The sequence below is a fragment of the Carcharhinus amblyrhynchos genome, chromosome 12, assembly GCF_965287045.1.
Source record: "Carcharhinus amblyrhynchos chromosome 12, sCarAmb.v2.hapA, whole genome shotgun sequence".
Lineage (NCBI taxonomy): Eukaryota > Metazoa > Chordata > Chondrichthyes > Carcharhiniformes > Carcharhinidae > Carcharhinus > Carcharhinus amblyrhynchos.
Genome location: NC_137335.1, coordinates 6,176,945 through 6,192,272, shown reverse-complemented (window position 1 = coordinate 6,192,272; position 15,328 = coordinate 6,176,945). Strand labels below are relative to the sequence as shown.

The 15,328-nt window shown below is 47.7% G+C and overlaps 1 protein-coding gene across 2 annotated transcripts in view; it reads left to right on the top strand.

Annotated features, from left to right (window-relative positions):
* The window catches only part of LOC145350752 (BTB/POZ domain-containing protein 3), a 52,757-nt gene that overhangs the window by 16,543 nt on the left and 20,886 nt on the right, over positions 1–15,328 (top strand). Inside the window, exons 1-2 of one of the 2 annotated variants that reach the window (XM_080200012.1) lie at positions 5,865–5,934; positions 11,625–11,777. The exons of the other annotated variant lie outside the window; for it this stretch is intronic. The gene's annotated coding sequence lies outside the window, so the exon portion shown is untranslated. Of the gene's footprint in view, positions 1–5,864; positions 5,935–11,624; positions 11,778–15,328 lie in introns of those variants that run through there. 2 annotated transcript variants of the gene reach the window in all.

The window sequence follows — 15,328 nt, the reverse complement described above, 5'->3', positions numbered from 1 at the left end:
CAGAGCAGGAGCCATACCAAGTGATCCAACCAGAAAGAATGATTTCTATGGTGCACCTATAAAAGTTGGTGAGAGTTGTAGCTGGCATGCCAAATTTCCTTAGTTTTCTGAGAAAGTAGGTATTTTGGTGGACTTTCTTAAGTATAGTGTTGTCATGGGGGGACCAGGACAGGTTGTTGGTGATCTGGACACCTAAAAACATGACGCTCTCGACCATATTTGAAGATTTCGACCTCTGGACTGTGGGAGGAAATTAGAGCACCTGCAGGAGACCCACGCAGACACAGGGAGAACGTGCAAACTCCACACAGATAGTGACCCGAGGCTGGAATTGAACTGGGGTCCCTGGCGCTGTGAGGCACCACTTCTATTCTCCAGCCCTCTGGGAGAGTGAGTGCAGCCCAATGAGTTAGGTGATTGCACACAGCGCCAGGGACCTGGGTTCAATTCCTGGCTTGGGTCACTGTCTATGTGAAGTCTGCACTTTTTCCCCGTGAATGTTTCCTCCGGATGCTCCGGTTTCCTCTCACAGTCCAAAGATGTGGAGGTAAGGTAGATTGGCCATGCTGATTGAAGGTGATATTGGACAGTGGGGGATTGGCAAGCTTGCGCGCTATACAGACAAAGCATACCGTTCATTGAGAAGGAAAGGAGAGTGCAGAATGTAGTGTTACAGTCATAGCTAGGGTGTAGAGAAAGATCAACTTAGTGCGAGGTAGGTCCATTCAAAAGTTTGATGGCAGCAGGGAAGAAAGTGTTCTTCAGTCAGTTGGTACGTGACCTCAGACTTTTGTATCTTTTTCCCAACAGAAAAAGGTGGAAGAGAGAATGTCCGGGGTGCGTGGGGTCCTTAATTATGCTGGCTGCTTTGCCGAGGCAACGGGAAGTGTAAACAGAGTCAATGGGTGGGAGGCTGGTTTGCGTGATGGACTGGGCTACATTCATGACTCTTTGTAGTTTCTTGTGGTTTTGGGCAGAGCAGGAGCCCATACCAAACTGTGATACATCCGGAAAGGATGCTTTCTATGGTGCATCTGTAAAAGTTGTTGAGCTGACATGCTAAATTTCCTTAGTGAGTTACTATCGTAATCTGCTTAAGTGGCTAGCTCTGACTCTCTAACTGAGGTGATAGATGACTTGCAATTGGAGTATGAAGCATGTTTCTCATCTTCTCACATCCAGCTCCTGCTGCTTAGTGAATACAGATGACGTTAGGTCCAGAGCAAAAGTTACTCTCAGCCAACACCATGCTTTCCACAACAACACTGTGTAATGCCTTTAAGGTCCCAAAATGTCACAAGATGCTTCACGAGACGTTTACCAAACAAAATGGGCCTCCCAGCCACTTATGAGGAATGATGACTTTTAAGTTCAAGGAGGTAAACTCTAGGTGAGTCTTAAAGGAAGAAGCTGGAGGGGTGGTCACGGAGTGAATTCCAGAGCTTGGGACCCAGGCAGCTGAGGGTGCTGTCACCAATGGGAGAGTGATTACAATAGGCAATGTTCAAGAGGCCAGACTCAGAGGAGTGTAAAATTTTAGGGCTGAAGGCAGTACAATGGCACAGTGGTTAGCACTTGTCGCCTCAGCTCCAAGGACCTGGGTTCGATTCCCGGTTTGGGTCACTGTCTGTGCAGGGTTTGCACATTCTCCCCGTGCCTGCGTGGGTTTCCTGTGGGTGCTCTGGTTTCCTCCCACAGTCCAAAGATGTGCAGGTTGGGTGGGTTGGCAGTGCTAAATTGCTCCTTAGTGTCCCAAGAAGTGCAGATTAAGGGGGGATTAGCAGAGTAAATATTAGGGTTACGGGGATAGGGTAGGGGATGGGCCTGGGTAAGATGCTCTGTTAGAGAGTTGGTGTAGACAAATGGCCTACTTCTGCACTGTAGGGATTCTGTGAAGGAAATTGAAGAGATAGGGAGGGATTTGAAAAGCAGGTTGAGAGGTTTGCAAGCGAGGTAGATATAGATCATGGGTGAATGGGACTTGATGTGAGTAAGGATGTGCAGCAGATTTGTGGCTAACCTCAGGCTTACACAAGATGGCGAGCCAATCAGGAGGGCATTGGACTGGTGAAATTTCAAGGTAGCAAAGATATTAATGAATGTTCAACTGAGACAGGAGCAGCTGAGACCGTCTTGGAAGGGATGGTGCAGATGTGAGGTTAGAATCTCACCTTGGCATCAAGTATGACACTGAGGTTTTGTATACAAAGAAGAAAGAACAGTACAGCACAGGAACAGGCCCTTCGTCCCTCCAAGCCTGCGCCGCTCATGAGCCCAACTAGACCATTTGTTTGTATCCCTCTATTCCCAGTCTGTTCATGTCACCAGTGGTGTGCATGATGTGGGTATGCCGGCGTTGGACTAGCGTAAACACAGTAAAAAGTCTGACAACACCAGGTGTTAGTCCAACCTATTTTGTTTATTTACCAGTGGTGTGCCTCAGGGATCAATGCTGGGCCCACTGTTATTTGTCATTTATATTAATGATTTGGATGAGAATATAGGAGGCATGGTTAGTTTGCAGATGACATCAAAATTGGTGGTAGAGTGGACAGTGACGAGAGTTATCTCGGATTGCAATGGGATCTTGATCAATTGGGCCAGTGGGTTGACGAATGGCAGATGGAGTTTAATTTAGATAAATGCAAGGTGATGTATTTTGATAGATTGAACCAGGGCAGGACTTGCTCAGTTAATGATAGGGTATTGGGGAGAGTTACAGAACAAAGAAGTCTAGCGGTACGTGTTTATAGCTCCTTGAAAGTGGAGTCACAGGTGGACAGAGTGGTGAAGAAGGCATTCAGCATGCTTGGTTTCATTGGTCAGAACAACTGAATACAGAAGCTGGGACATCTTGTTGAAGTTGTACAAGACATTGGTAAGGCCATACTTGGAATACTGTGTGCAGTTCTGGTCCCCCTATTATAGAAAGGATATTGTTAAACTAGAAAGAGTCCAGAAAAGATTTACTAGGATGCTACTGGGACTTGATGGTTTGAGTTATAGGGAGAGGCTGAAAAGACTGGGACTTTTTTCCTCTGGAACATAGAAGCCTCATTTATTTACTTTATTTATTAGCGTCACAAGTAGGTTTACATTAACACTGCAATGAAGTTACTGTGATGAACCCCTAGCTGCCACACTCCAGTGCCTGTTCGGGTACACTGAGGGAGAATTTAGCACGGCCAATGCACCCTAACCAGTACGTCTTTCGCACTGCGGGAGGAAGTAGGAGCATTCGGAGGAAACTCACACAGGGAGAATGTGCAGATTCCACACACAGAGTGACCCAAGCCAGGAATCGAACCTGGGTCCCTGACGCTGTGAGGCAGCAGTGCTAACCCACTGTGCCACCTGTGGTGGCGAGGTAGAGCTGGGTGTAATGAGGACCCTTGTGGAATTTTCTGGTACCGCTTTGTCAGCTGGAGGGGGGGGAACAGCCTGTCGATATTCCAAGCACTCCTGCAACACAGCCACAGGCAGTGTGTTTAAAACGTGTGTAAAATATCTGTTAAAATCTGGGAAGGCAGTTTGATATTTCCGAGAATTGCACTTGGGTTTACACATGCTAAAAGCGGTGCTAATTACAAAGCCAGTCTACTTGCTGCACTGTGACAGCATTACTCTTTCAGGAAATTGTTTCGCCTCAGGCTTTTTGCAATAGGTGGGAAAGAAAACCAGATGGCTGAGGCCAGAATACCAAGGTACAAACACGTCCTGTTCGACTTGTGCTTCTCCAATGCATCTGTGCATCAGGCCCGGGACACCCGGGCTGTGTGTAGTTCCCCGCCATCCACTCTGTAGCACGCCAGCGAAATCTATTAATGACTCGGAAAATAGATAACGCCTTAGGCAAAGCAACATTTGGGTTCAGTTCACAAAACCGCTTTCTTCCAAAGCAGGCACCGCAGTGAATGTGACTGGTGGCACTTAGTACTGCCATTATAATAACAACAAGTGCGCATTTATGTAGCACCCGGAATCCGTTTCGAGCCTTGCGAATGGAGGTCTGGTTTGAAATCATTCAGGGCAAAGAATCCGAGCAAGGTGGGGGGGGGGCGGTGTGAGGTGGTGGTGGTGGGGGGGGGGGCGGGTGCGTGAGGTGGGGGTATATTTCAACACGGTTAATGGGCAAAGGTGCCCAACACATCCAATGCCCTGGTCTCCACCCAGAGGGTAAGGGGCAGGGGGGTAACGTGGCAGGTGGTGGTTGGGGGGGGATGCTGCTGAATTGCCCCCTCCACTTTGTTCCCCCATCTCTCCTCCCCCATCCCTCCTCCCCCGCCTCGCCTCCCTGCATCTCTCCCCCCCCCCCCCCCCCCAACCTCGCCTCCCCGTCTCGCCTCTCCTCATCCACCCATCCTTTCTCTAAGCAAAAATGCTCATGAAGGAACGGCTAATTTATTATTTCAAACAACTTGCGAGGCAAGTCCAGTCTCCAGCTCTGACGAACCAGAAATGTTAACTCTGCTTCTCTCTCCACAGATGCTGCCCGCTCGCCTGAGTATTTCCAATACTTCCTGCTTTGATTCCAGGTTATAACCACCGCTCCCTTTTTCTAAGAGACCGTAGGTGCTGGGAATGTTTTTGCTGCTCCCACTCACACCTCGTCCAGGAGCATCTTTTGTTTCTTTATTTGTCCCTTTTTTTGCCTCTTTCCATCGCTCCTGCTTTCCGCCCCATCTCAGACGTTGCCTTTTGCCCCTTCCTGCTCTGTCCCTTCCCCTTCTCCCGTCTCTCTTGCTCATCCCAGACTTTCTCCGGTTTGCTTGCAAGATCATTGGGCAGCAGTACGGAGGCACAGTGGTTCGATTCCAGCCTCAGGTCACTGTCGGTGCGGAGGCTGCATGTTCTCCCCGTGTCTGCGTGGGCTTCCTCCGGGTGCCCCGGTTTCCTCCCACAGTCCAAAGATGTGTGGATTGGCCTTGCTAAATTGCCCCTAGTGTCAGGGGGATTAGCAGGGTAAATGAGGGTTTCGGGGATAGGGCTTGGGTGAGATTGTTGTCGGTACAGACTCGATGGGCCAAATGGTCCCCTTCTGAACTGTAGGATTCTATGATATTTGATCACAGTGGGCAAACTAATTGCGGCCAGCAGCCCTTAATGACAGGGTGCCACAACCATGAGTAATACCCCATCATCATTGCCCCCCCCACTTCCATTCTGATGGTGGTACCAGCATTTTACCTCTTTGATTTATCACTTCTGCGCACTGATCGGATTGGTGTTGGTTGGGGGCTAAACTTCAAGACAGTGTGTGTCACTCCAAGCCTGACCCCGCTGTACACCCTCCAATGGGGAAGCCACTAAACTGGGTGGTCAATTAAGAGACTGCCTCCTGGAGGGTGTGCCGGCAGGAGCGCTGACGGACGTGGGTGGCCTCCAGGAGCCCCCAGTCCACTGACAAATACAGCCCACTAACTCCCGGTTTCTGCCTCCTCCGTTTAAGTTTTAACTTCATTCATTATTATCACGAGCAGGCTTACGTTAACGCTGCAATGAAGTTACCGTGCAAATCCCCTTGTCGCCACACTCCGCTGCCTGTTCGGGTTACACTGAGGGAGAATTTAGCACGGCCAAGGCACCCTAACCAGCACGTCTTTTGGACTGTGCAAGGAAAACCAGAGCACCTGGGGAAAACCCACGCAGACACGGGGAGAATGTGCAGACTCCGCACAGACAGTTACCCAAGCTGGAAACTGAACGGGGTCCCTGGTGCTGTGACGCAGCAGTACTAACCACCGTGCCACTGAGCCGTCCAGTCGCTGCTGAACATTTCCAGCATTTTGTGTGCAATTTCAGATTTGCAGCACATTTAGCCTCTGCTTAATTATTTGAATCTATCTTGTCTGCAGAACGTAACGAGAGAAATCGTGTAAAAAGAAAGCCCTTTTTTTGGACTCATCGCCTCTTTGTGACAAAGCTGTGAAAGACGTAAGCTATTTCTCCTGTGTTCTCAGGTTAGTGCAGGGCTGCAAAGATAAAAGACCTTGTCTTTAATTAGACAATTATTTTAGACTGCTTGCCCAGTTGATAGCTTGCGGTTAGCTGGGCGACAGCCAACTCCTGTGATTACTTTTTCATTCACAGTTGAATCCAGCCTTTTCAGCGAGGATTGTAATGTGCTTTTATAACAAAAATATGAAGAAGCGATAGCAGTTGCATTGTGCGTTCACACAGGTTCTCGGTGCTCTGGGATGTTCCAGCTGTGGAGTAAACATGTTTTTGGTTTCTAAATTTTCCACTGTCCGGGCCATGATGTACTTCTTAACTAAACTCGAGGGACATTAGTCCACCTGCGAAGCCTGGAGGTGATGACATTTTAGAAAGATTATGTCCACAGCTAGACTATACATCCCATAGAACGTAACAGAAACAGACCATTCAGCCCATCGGCTCTGTGCTGGGCAATCATACTCCACATGACTTTCCTTCCCCATTCCTTCTATCTCACCTCAGCCTTATCTTTCTGCTCCCTTTTCTCGCCTATTATAGGGCAGGCGATGGCCTAGTGGTATTATCACTAGGCTATTAATCCAGAAACTCGGCTAATGTTCTGGAGACAAGGGTTCGAATCCCGTCACAGCAGATGACAGAATTTGAATTCAATTTAAAAAAAATTGGGAATTAAGAATCTACTGATGACCATGAAACCATTGTCGGAAAAGCTCATCTGGTTCACTAATACCCATTAGGGAAGGAAATCTGCCATCCTTACTCGGCCTGGCCTACATGTGACTCCAGAGCCACTCCAAGGGCAACTAAGGAAGGATTGAAGTGATTTGCCCCTACAACCGCCTCCTGGGGGAGTGGGATCTGGGTGCTGCCACTCTTCTAATTTCCCAAATGATTTTCAATGGGAATTGGTCTAGGGGGGCAGTGGTGGAAGAGGGTAATTGGTCAAAGGGAGCTTTGGTCAGGGGACATTGGACAAGGGAGCATTGATTGGGGGAGCATTGGATGAGGGAGCATTGAACAAGGGGGGGGTAGGTTGAGGGAGCATTGGTCAAGGGGGGCAATGGACGAGGGAACATTGGTCAAGGGGGGATAGGTTGAGGGAACATTAGTTGAGGGGGCATTGGTCAGGGGAGCATTGGTCGAGAGAGGGTAGATCGAGGGGGCATTGATCAAGGGGGTATTGGTTGAGGGTACACTAAATGGGTGGACATTAAGCAGGCATCAGGCGAGGGGACAATGGGTCCGCCAACATTGGTGAATGGAAACTCTTCCCACTGGAATGCGCTGCCGAGGGAGGCAGTGGAAGCAGATACGATAGTGAGTTTTGAGGAGCGTCTTGACAAACACATGAGTAGGATGGGAAGAGAGGGATATGGTCCCCGGAAGGGTAGGGAGGATCAGTGCAGGCTTGCAGGGCCGCAGGGCCTGTTCCTGAGCTGTAGTTTTCTTTATTCTTTGTTCTTTGAAATCAGACACCCGGAGATGATGGAGAAACTTGCCAGGAAGTGTGAAATAATACAGAGAAGCCGGAGACTCCAGTCAGGATGTCAGCCATCTGGCTTTGAAATTCAGAAATGTTTTACATTTATTTTTAGCCCCAGGACTGTATTTTACAAAATAATGAAAGATATTCTCCACCACCACTGGATGTCTCCAAACACTTTGCAGCCAATCAAGTATTTTTCTGAAGTGGGAATTGCAGCAGACAGTTTGTGCGGAACAAGCTCCCACAAGCAGCGAAGGTGAAAATGGCCCAGGGTTATCTGGCGGAATGCCTCATCACCGGAGCTTGCCAGTTTGGCTGGTGGTGAGAAAGGCCCTCCCCGTTAGATCCTCCATTCACACTCGGAGTCTCTGCACCACCGCACGCTGCCCTCGAAGCCGTGGATTGGGGGTGGGGGGGGAGGGATCGGTGGCGATGAGACATTCGCACACCTTGTGGAATCTACCTTTGCAAGGAAGGTCTGGGGAGAGAGGAGATGGTTTTTGGTTGAGGTTCATCCCGAGCAGCTCTGTAAACGCGAGAGTCTTTGCTCTACGGGCTGTTCCCAGGGACCACACTCCGAGACAAATATCAACTTTGCTGGAGGGTCCTCAACTCAGTAAAGGATGCTCTTTGGTTTGCCCAAATCTTATCGATCTTCCAAGAATTGTCTTCCACCGAGTGTTGCCTACTGGCATGGATTGTTAAATTCCCTGTGAGACAAGTGTTTTCCCCCAAGAACATTTCAATCACAACCTTAGGAGATCTTAACCACCAATGTCATTCATAAACCATCTTCAGACAAAATGAAAAGTATTTGAAGTGAATCAGATTTTCCCTTCACTCAAAAGAATCGGGTCAAATGTGTCTCACAGACACATCTCACAGAATCCCGACAGTGCAGAAGGAGGCCATTTGGCCCATCGAGTCTGCACCGACCACAGTCCCACCCAGACCCTATTCCCGTAACTTCATGCATTTATCCTAGCTAGTACCCCCCTGACACTAAGGGGCAATTTAGCATGGCCAGTCCACCTAACCCGCACATCTTTGGAGTGTGGGAGGAAACCGGAGCACCTGGAGGAAACCCGTGCAGTTATGGGGAGAATGTGCAGACTCTGCAAGGACTGTGACCCGAGGTCGGAACCGAACCCGGGTTCCTGGCACTGTGAGGCAGCAGTGCTAACCACCGTGCCACTCATAATAGTGCTTGTTTATTCCCGACTTCCGTGGATTCCCAACGCAAAACACCCTGGCCTGCCTTATTTTTTTTAATCTCCCGAGTTTGTCAACACACCCTGTGTCAGATCTTCCCGAGAGATTGCCACATCTGTCTCCCTCCAGCACATCTGCCTTCCCTCCAGCACTTTTGCACAGCGTTAGTGTTCCTGCAGAATGCTGCACTCTCCGAGCATCCCCCTATGTTCTTACCTTAGCTGTCAGGGAATGAACGCGGCTAATCCTAAACAAAAGCGCAAGGCAGGCAATTGGAGCGGCTTTTTAATCCTATTGCGACAATCAGTTCCATTAGATTTGTCACTAAACTGTTGCAAGGAGATTAAAATTGTTCTCCTCATTTCCCCAGGGAGCCCAGATAGAGGCTGAGGGAGTTGGGGAGGGAGCTGAGGTCCTTTTGATATTTGGAGATTTTCCGACAACACAGTTCTGTTTACAGTGTGAGATTACCGCACCCTGCTTGGGTGTGGGATAGGAAGATTGCGTTGGCCGCATTAGGCGATTTGTAATTATTTAATTGACTGCACTTGAATAGTCTCTCTCGTGTTTGGTCTGATGATCAGAAGGTGACAACACGTCTTATCCTTTCAGCAATATTCATTGCACCACCAAACTGCTACCATGTGGGCTGAAGAAATTATAATTTAGTGCTTTAAACGTCTCTTTTTGAGTCTTACAGATAACAGAGTGAAAAGCCGTGTTGAGAAAATATGATATAATAGGATGTATTCCCAGCTGAGTCGAGCAGCCTGGGCTGAGGGATTGAGGATTACATAGAATCGTAGAAACCCTACAGCACAGAAGGAGGCCATTCAGCCCATCAAGTCTGCACTGACAACGACCCCACTCCAGGCCCTATCCCCACAACTCCACACTAACTTACCCCGCTAATCCCTCTAACCGGCACGTCCTGGGACACTAAGGGGCAACTTAGCATGGCCAATAAACCTAACCCGCACGTCTTTGGAGGAAACCGGAGCGCCCGGAGGAAACCCACGCAGACAGTGGGGGAGAACGTGCACAGACAGTTACCCAAGCTGGGAATCGAACCTGGATCCTTGGCGCTGTGAGACTGCAGTGCTAACCACTGGGACTGGAAAGAAAGGGCAGGCTAAAGGCAGGCAGGGAAGGTGATGGCCGAAGTGTATTATCGCTAGACTATTAATCCAAAAGCTCAGCTAATGTTCTGGGGGACCCGGGTTCGAATCCTGTCACGGCAGCTGGTGGAATTTGAATTCAATAAAAAAAATCTGGAATTAAGAATCTACTGATGACCGTAAAACCATTGTCGATTGTTGGGAAAAAATCCCATCTGGTTCACTAATGTCCTTTAGGGAAGGAAATCTGCCGTCCTTACCCGGTCTGGCCTACATGTGATTCCAGAGCCACAGCGATGTGGTTGACTCTCAACTGCTCTGTACGGGCAACTAGGGATGGGCAATAAATGCTGGACCAGCCAGCGACACCCGTGTCCCACGAATGAATAGAAAAAAACAAAATCAGATCAGCCATGATCTTAATGACAGAGCAGTCTCGATGGGCCGAATGGCCTTCACCCCATTCCCATCTCTTATGATCGTATAGAAGCCCCTGAGATTCCTTCTTACAACCCTTAGCGAACATTAAATGCAACTTACTACCCCCGCTGAGTGATTGAAAGTTGGTGAAAACACTTCTTGAGATGAGAGAGGAATAGGGTGAAAACTGGGGAATGGGAGATGTTCGATTAAAACCAGCCAGCAATGAATTGCCCCCATCATAGTGTGTCTTAAAATCCGACTTTCTAAACCATTTTTTCTGTGGCATTTGGGGGCCTACATTTCTTGTCTAATCGCCCCTTGAGAACTCATGTGGAGATGCCGGCACTGGACTGGGGTGGGCACAGTAAGTAGTCTCACAACTCCAGGTTAAAGTCCAACAGGTTTTTTTGGTAGCACAAGCTTTCGGAGCGCTGCTCCTTCATCAGGTGAGTGCACTTGAAAAAGTTGGTGGTATGTGCCTTCTTGAAATGCTGCAGCCCGTGTGCTGTAAGTACACCCACAGTGCTGTCAGGGAGGAAATATTAGGTATATTTAATGCCCTCAATCGTTAAATGATATTTCTTCTTTGCACACGCAAATTAGTGGCCAAATTCCAGCTCCAGGGACCCGGGTTCGATTCCGGCCTTGGGTCACTGTCTGTGTGGAGTTTGCACAGTCTCCCCATGTCTGCATGGGTTTCCTCCCTGGATGTGTGGGGTTAGGTGGATTGGCAGTGCTAAATTATCCCTAAGTGTCCCTGGATGCGTGGATTAGAATAATTAGCGGGGTAAATATGTAGGGTTACGGGGATAGGAATTGGGTGGGATTGTTGTTGGTTCAGATTGGATGGGCTGAATGGCCTCCTTCTCTACTGTAGGGATTCTGTGACTAACATTGAGATTGGGTTGATGTAAAGTGGCTATGCTTCAGCACAGGGTTCTGTAGCCTGGGAGATCAGTGTAACTCAGTGGGGGTATAGTCCTGGAGTTGCATTGTAGAATGGTAACAGCACAGGAGGAGGCCACTCTGGCTCTCTGCGGAGTAATTTTGTTCCCCTCACTCCCTGCTCTGCTCAGAGCAAAAGCGAAACTAAGGCTGGATCACATGGCATGGATATCATAATGCCATCACTCCCGCGAGTGGTGGCATTATGATATCCATGTTACAACACCCCCCTTTCTTTTTAAGCATACATTCCCCCCTTCCAAAGTGCAACAATTTTTGATTCGTGCTTGTATTTAGTTACCATTACGCAAGTGCGTAGAACCGAGGAACCTGATTCTCAGAAAGTGTAAAGGGAATGTGCAGTGGTAACCTCACCTGCAGGTTTCTTTCATTGCTTGCAATAATCATTGGGATTGTCATTCTTGTTAGTTCTGGTGAAAAGTCATATGGACTCAATGTTAACTCTGTTTCTTTCTCCACAGATACTACCAGACCCGCTGACTTTACCCAGCACTGTTTGTTCTCATTTCAAGTTCCCAGCATCTGCAGTATTTTGCTTTATAATTAATTCTCGGGTGTTGTTCCTGGCTGCATTCAGGATCATGTCCCAGATGCAATAGGACTGTGTATAGTAGGTGAGGAGTTGTAATGGATATAATTAGCCCTAGACCAGGCCTCACTGTTGCGTGGCAGGATTTCATAGAACCTTGGTTCTGAACAAACCCTTGCCACCTCGACTGGTTGCCACTAAGGGCAGCATGGTGGCACAGTGGTTAGGACCCTGGGACCCTGGTTCAACTCCCGGCTTGGGTCACTGTCTGTGTGGAGTTTGCACATTCTCCCCGTGTCTGCGTGGGTTTCCTCCAGGTGCTCCGGTTTCCTCCCACAGTCTGAAAGATGTGCTGGTTAGATGCATTGGCCGTGTTAAATTCTCCCTCAGTGTACCCGAACAGGCGCCAGAGTGTGGTGACTAGGGGATTTTTACAGTAACTTCATTGCAGTGTAAATATAAGCCTACTTGTGACACTAATAAATAAAACAACATACCTTCTGTGGGATCCTGGGTGTGAACTTGTCTCCATTCTAAACTTTGCAATTCTGTACTTGCATTTTCATCATGCAGTTTGATCATCTTCTCTTGCAGTTTTAAAAGTTGTTTTCTAGATTCTGAGAGTGAAGAATGAATAAGAGTAGTTAAATTGGTGCACACTTCTTCTAAAATGACACTACTGGTGTTGGAATAGTTGCACTTAAAGGTATCTGATGTAACATTGCAATGTGTAGATCTTGTTTGGGTTGCCAAAGCTTGAGAATTAGGGATTTCACCCTGTGAGTTATTCTTTCAACAAGGCCATTAGATCTAGAGTAATGAGGAGAAGAAGTAGTATGATTGATACTCCACTTCTCACACATATCCTGAAATGATTTACCAATAGATTGTTATCTCTAATGGGCCTACCTAATAAACTGAAAATAACACTCAGAGCATGTGTGACAATGGGGTACTTGGTAGAGTAGTCAGCGGTGACAGTAGGGTTAGTGCCATGGACGTGAAGGAGGGCAGATATGATTTTGGACCAAGGATGGGTTGGAACTTCATGTGGAATTCCTGGGATCATTCTTATGAACCTCCTCTGGACCTCCTCCAAGGCCGGCATATCCTCCCTTAGGCATGGGGCTCCACACTGCTCACAATATTGGTTAGGTGCAAATTCTAAATTCTCTCTCAGTGTACCTGAATAGGCGGCGGAGTGGGGAATTTTCCCAGTAACTTCATTGCAATGTTAATGTAGGCCGACTTGTGACACCAAGAAACAAACTAAAACTTAAAAACTCAACCTTGCCCCTCGCCTGAGGTGTGGCAACCCTCACGGTGGCACAGTGGTTAGCACTACTGACTCACAGTGCCAGGGACCTGGATTTGATTCCCAGCTTGGGTAACCGTGTGGAGTTTGCACATTCTCCCCATGTCTGCCTGGGTTTCCTCCGGGTGCTCCAGTTTCCTCCCACATTCCAAAAAACATGCTGGTTAGGGTGCATTGGCTGTGCTAAATTCTCCCTCAGTGCATCCGAACGGGCGCCAGAGTGTGGCGACTGGGGGATTTTCACAGTAACTTCATTGCAATATTAATGTAGGCCTACTTGTGACACTGATAAATAAACTTTAAATTAAAAACTTCTCAACCTTTTTAAAAAATTTATTGTTAGTCACCTTGTCCCTCGCCTTAAATCACTGCCTGTCAGCTCTCCTCAGAGGGAACAGCAACGTATGGTCTTTTTGTTTTAAAAAAAGTTTATTTATTAGTCACAAGTAGGCTTACATTAACACTGCAATGAAGTTAGTGTGAAAATCCCCTAGTCGCCACACTCCGGCACCTGTTCGGGTTACACTGAGGGAGAATACACCTAACCAACACATCTTTGGACTGTGGGAGGAAACCGGAGCGCCTGGAGGAAACCCACGCAGATACGGGGAGAATGTGCAAACTCTGCACAGACAGTGACCCAAACTGGGAATCGAACCTGGGCTCCTGGCGCTATGAGGCAACAATGCTAACCACTGTGCCACCCCTCAGGTCATTTGGGACTATGAAGATTATATCTTGTATACTTGTATCAGCTCCCTTGTATCAGTGTTTGTAATTCGAACCCCTTTAGCATGATATTCCAATTGCAGTAACTATTCTGCTAGGAACAGGCGTCAAATCCCTCCTCCTGCACTAATTGCTGTCACAGGTTGCTATTGTGCTGTGGGTAAAGTCATTACTTCAGGCAGCAGTAGACACAATACAGTGTTGTGGCAAGTGTGAATCTGATTAACTAATAATATCCCCATGTATTTTGGTTCCTTTTCAGGCCACTGACATCTGTTGTGCGCCAGTCTTATTCTCTCAGCTGCGGCAAACGCTGCTGTGTGAAACAAAATATATTTCGGTGGGGGGGGGAAATAAAAAATAGACTTGCGTGTGGAAACCGTGAGCGAAGGCGGAAGCGAGTCGGGGAAAAGAAAGGCAAGTTGGGGGAAATTAGGCAGTCACTTTGTGTGACACTCGAAGCTTCTGGAGCAGCGGGTTAGAACTGCAGGCCGAAATATACAGTAAACGTAAATCACTGAGTTCCTTCCCCACTGCAGTAAATAGAGGATAAAAGCAGGATTATAATGGATAGCGACATTTTCTGCTGTGATTGCTTGTTTGGTTTTAATAATGCTGGTTATAGGAAATCTATTCTGGGACTTTTAATGCCGGGACCATGATTAAGCAGACTTTATAGTTTCTTCTTGCTTCCGTTGTAAAAGACAATGGATTGCCTCCTGGAAGACGCTCCTACCAGGGAGAGTTATAGGGGTGGTGAACAGCTGGGCACATCTGTTTTGCTCCAGAAGGCAAGAATCACTTCTGAAGCTCATGAATCATAGATGCAATAACTTGAGCACTGCCACTGATATTCTGCTCTCGTAATGGGCAGGAATTCTCCCTTTAATATTTGAAAGCTGTACAAAGCGCCAGTTACATGCTCCCCTGGCTCCCAGACCTCAACACACTTGGCGAGCTGCACTTGTGTATCTTGTGTGTTGTCCACTGTCAGCGGGAGTTAAGCACAAAGAAAATTACAGCACAGGAACAGGCCCTTCGGCCCTCCAAGCCTGCACCCACCATGCTGCCCAACTGAACTAAAACCCCCCCCCTACCCTTCTGGGGATCGTATCCCTCTATTCCCACACCTATTCATGTATTTGTCCCTTAAAACTCACTGTCGTATCTGCTCTCCCGGCAGCGAGTTCCAGGCACCCACCACCCTCTGTGTAAAAAAAAACACTTGCCCCGTACATCTCCTTTAAACCTTGCCCCTCGCACCTTAAACCTACGCCCCCGAGTAATTGACTCTTCCACCCTGGGAAAAGGCTTTTGACTAAAAGAACAAAGAAAATTAAAGTATTGACAGAGCGTCGGTTCATCCCCCGAGTAAATTACTCAATTCGCAAGCAAGCAAACCAGGAATTCTGTTTATTACAACACTTCCAAAAAAAGCAATAAAGGAAATGAAGGGTGTTGCTATAGCTACCTGCTTGGGTGATAGGCATGGCTGTGTTTTTATGGGTTATATTAAAGTTTATTATTATTTATTAGTGTCACAAATAAGCTTACGTTAACACTGCAATGAAGTTATTGTGAAAATCCCCTAG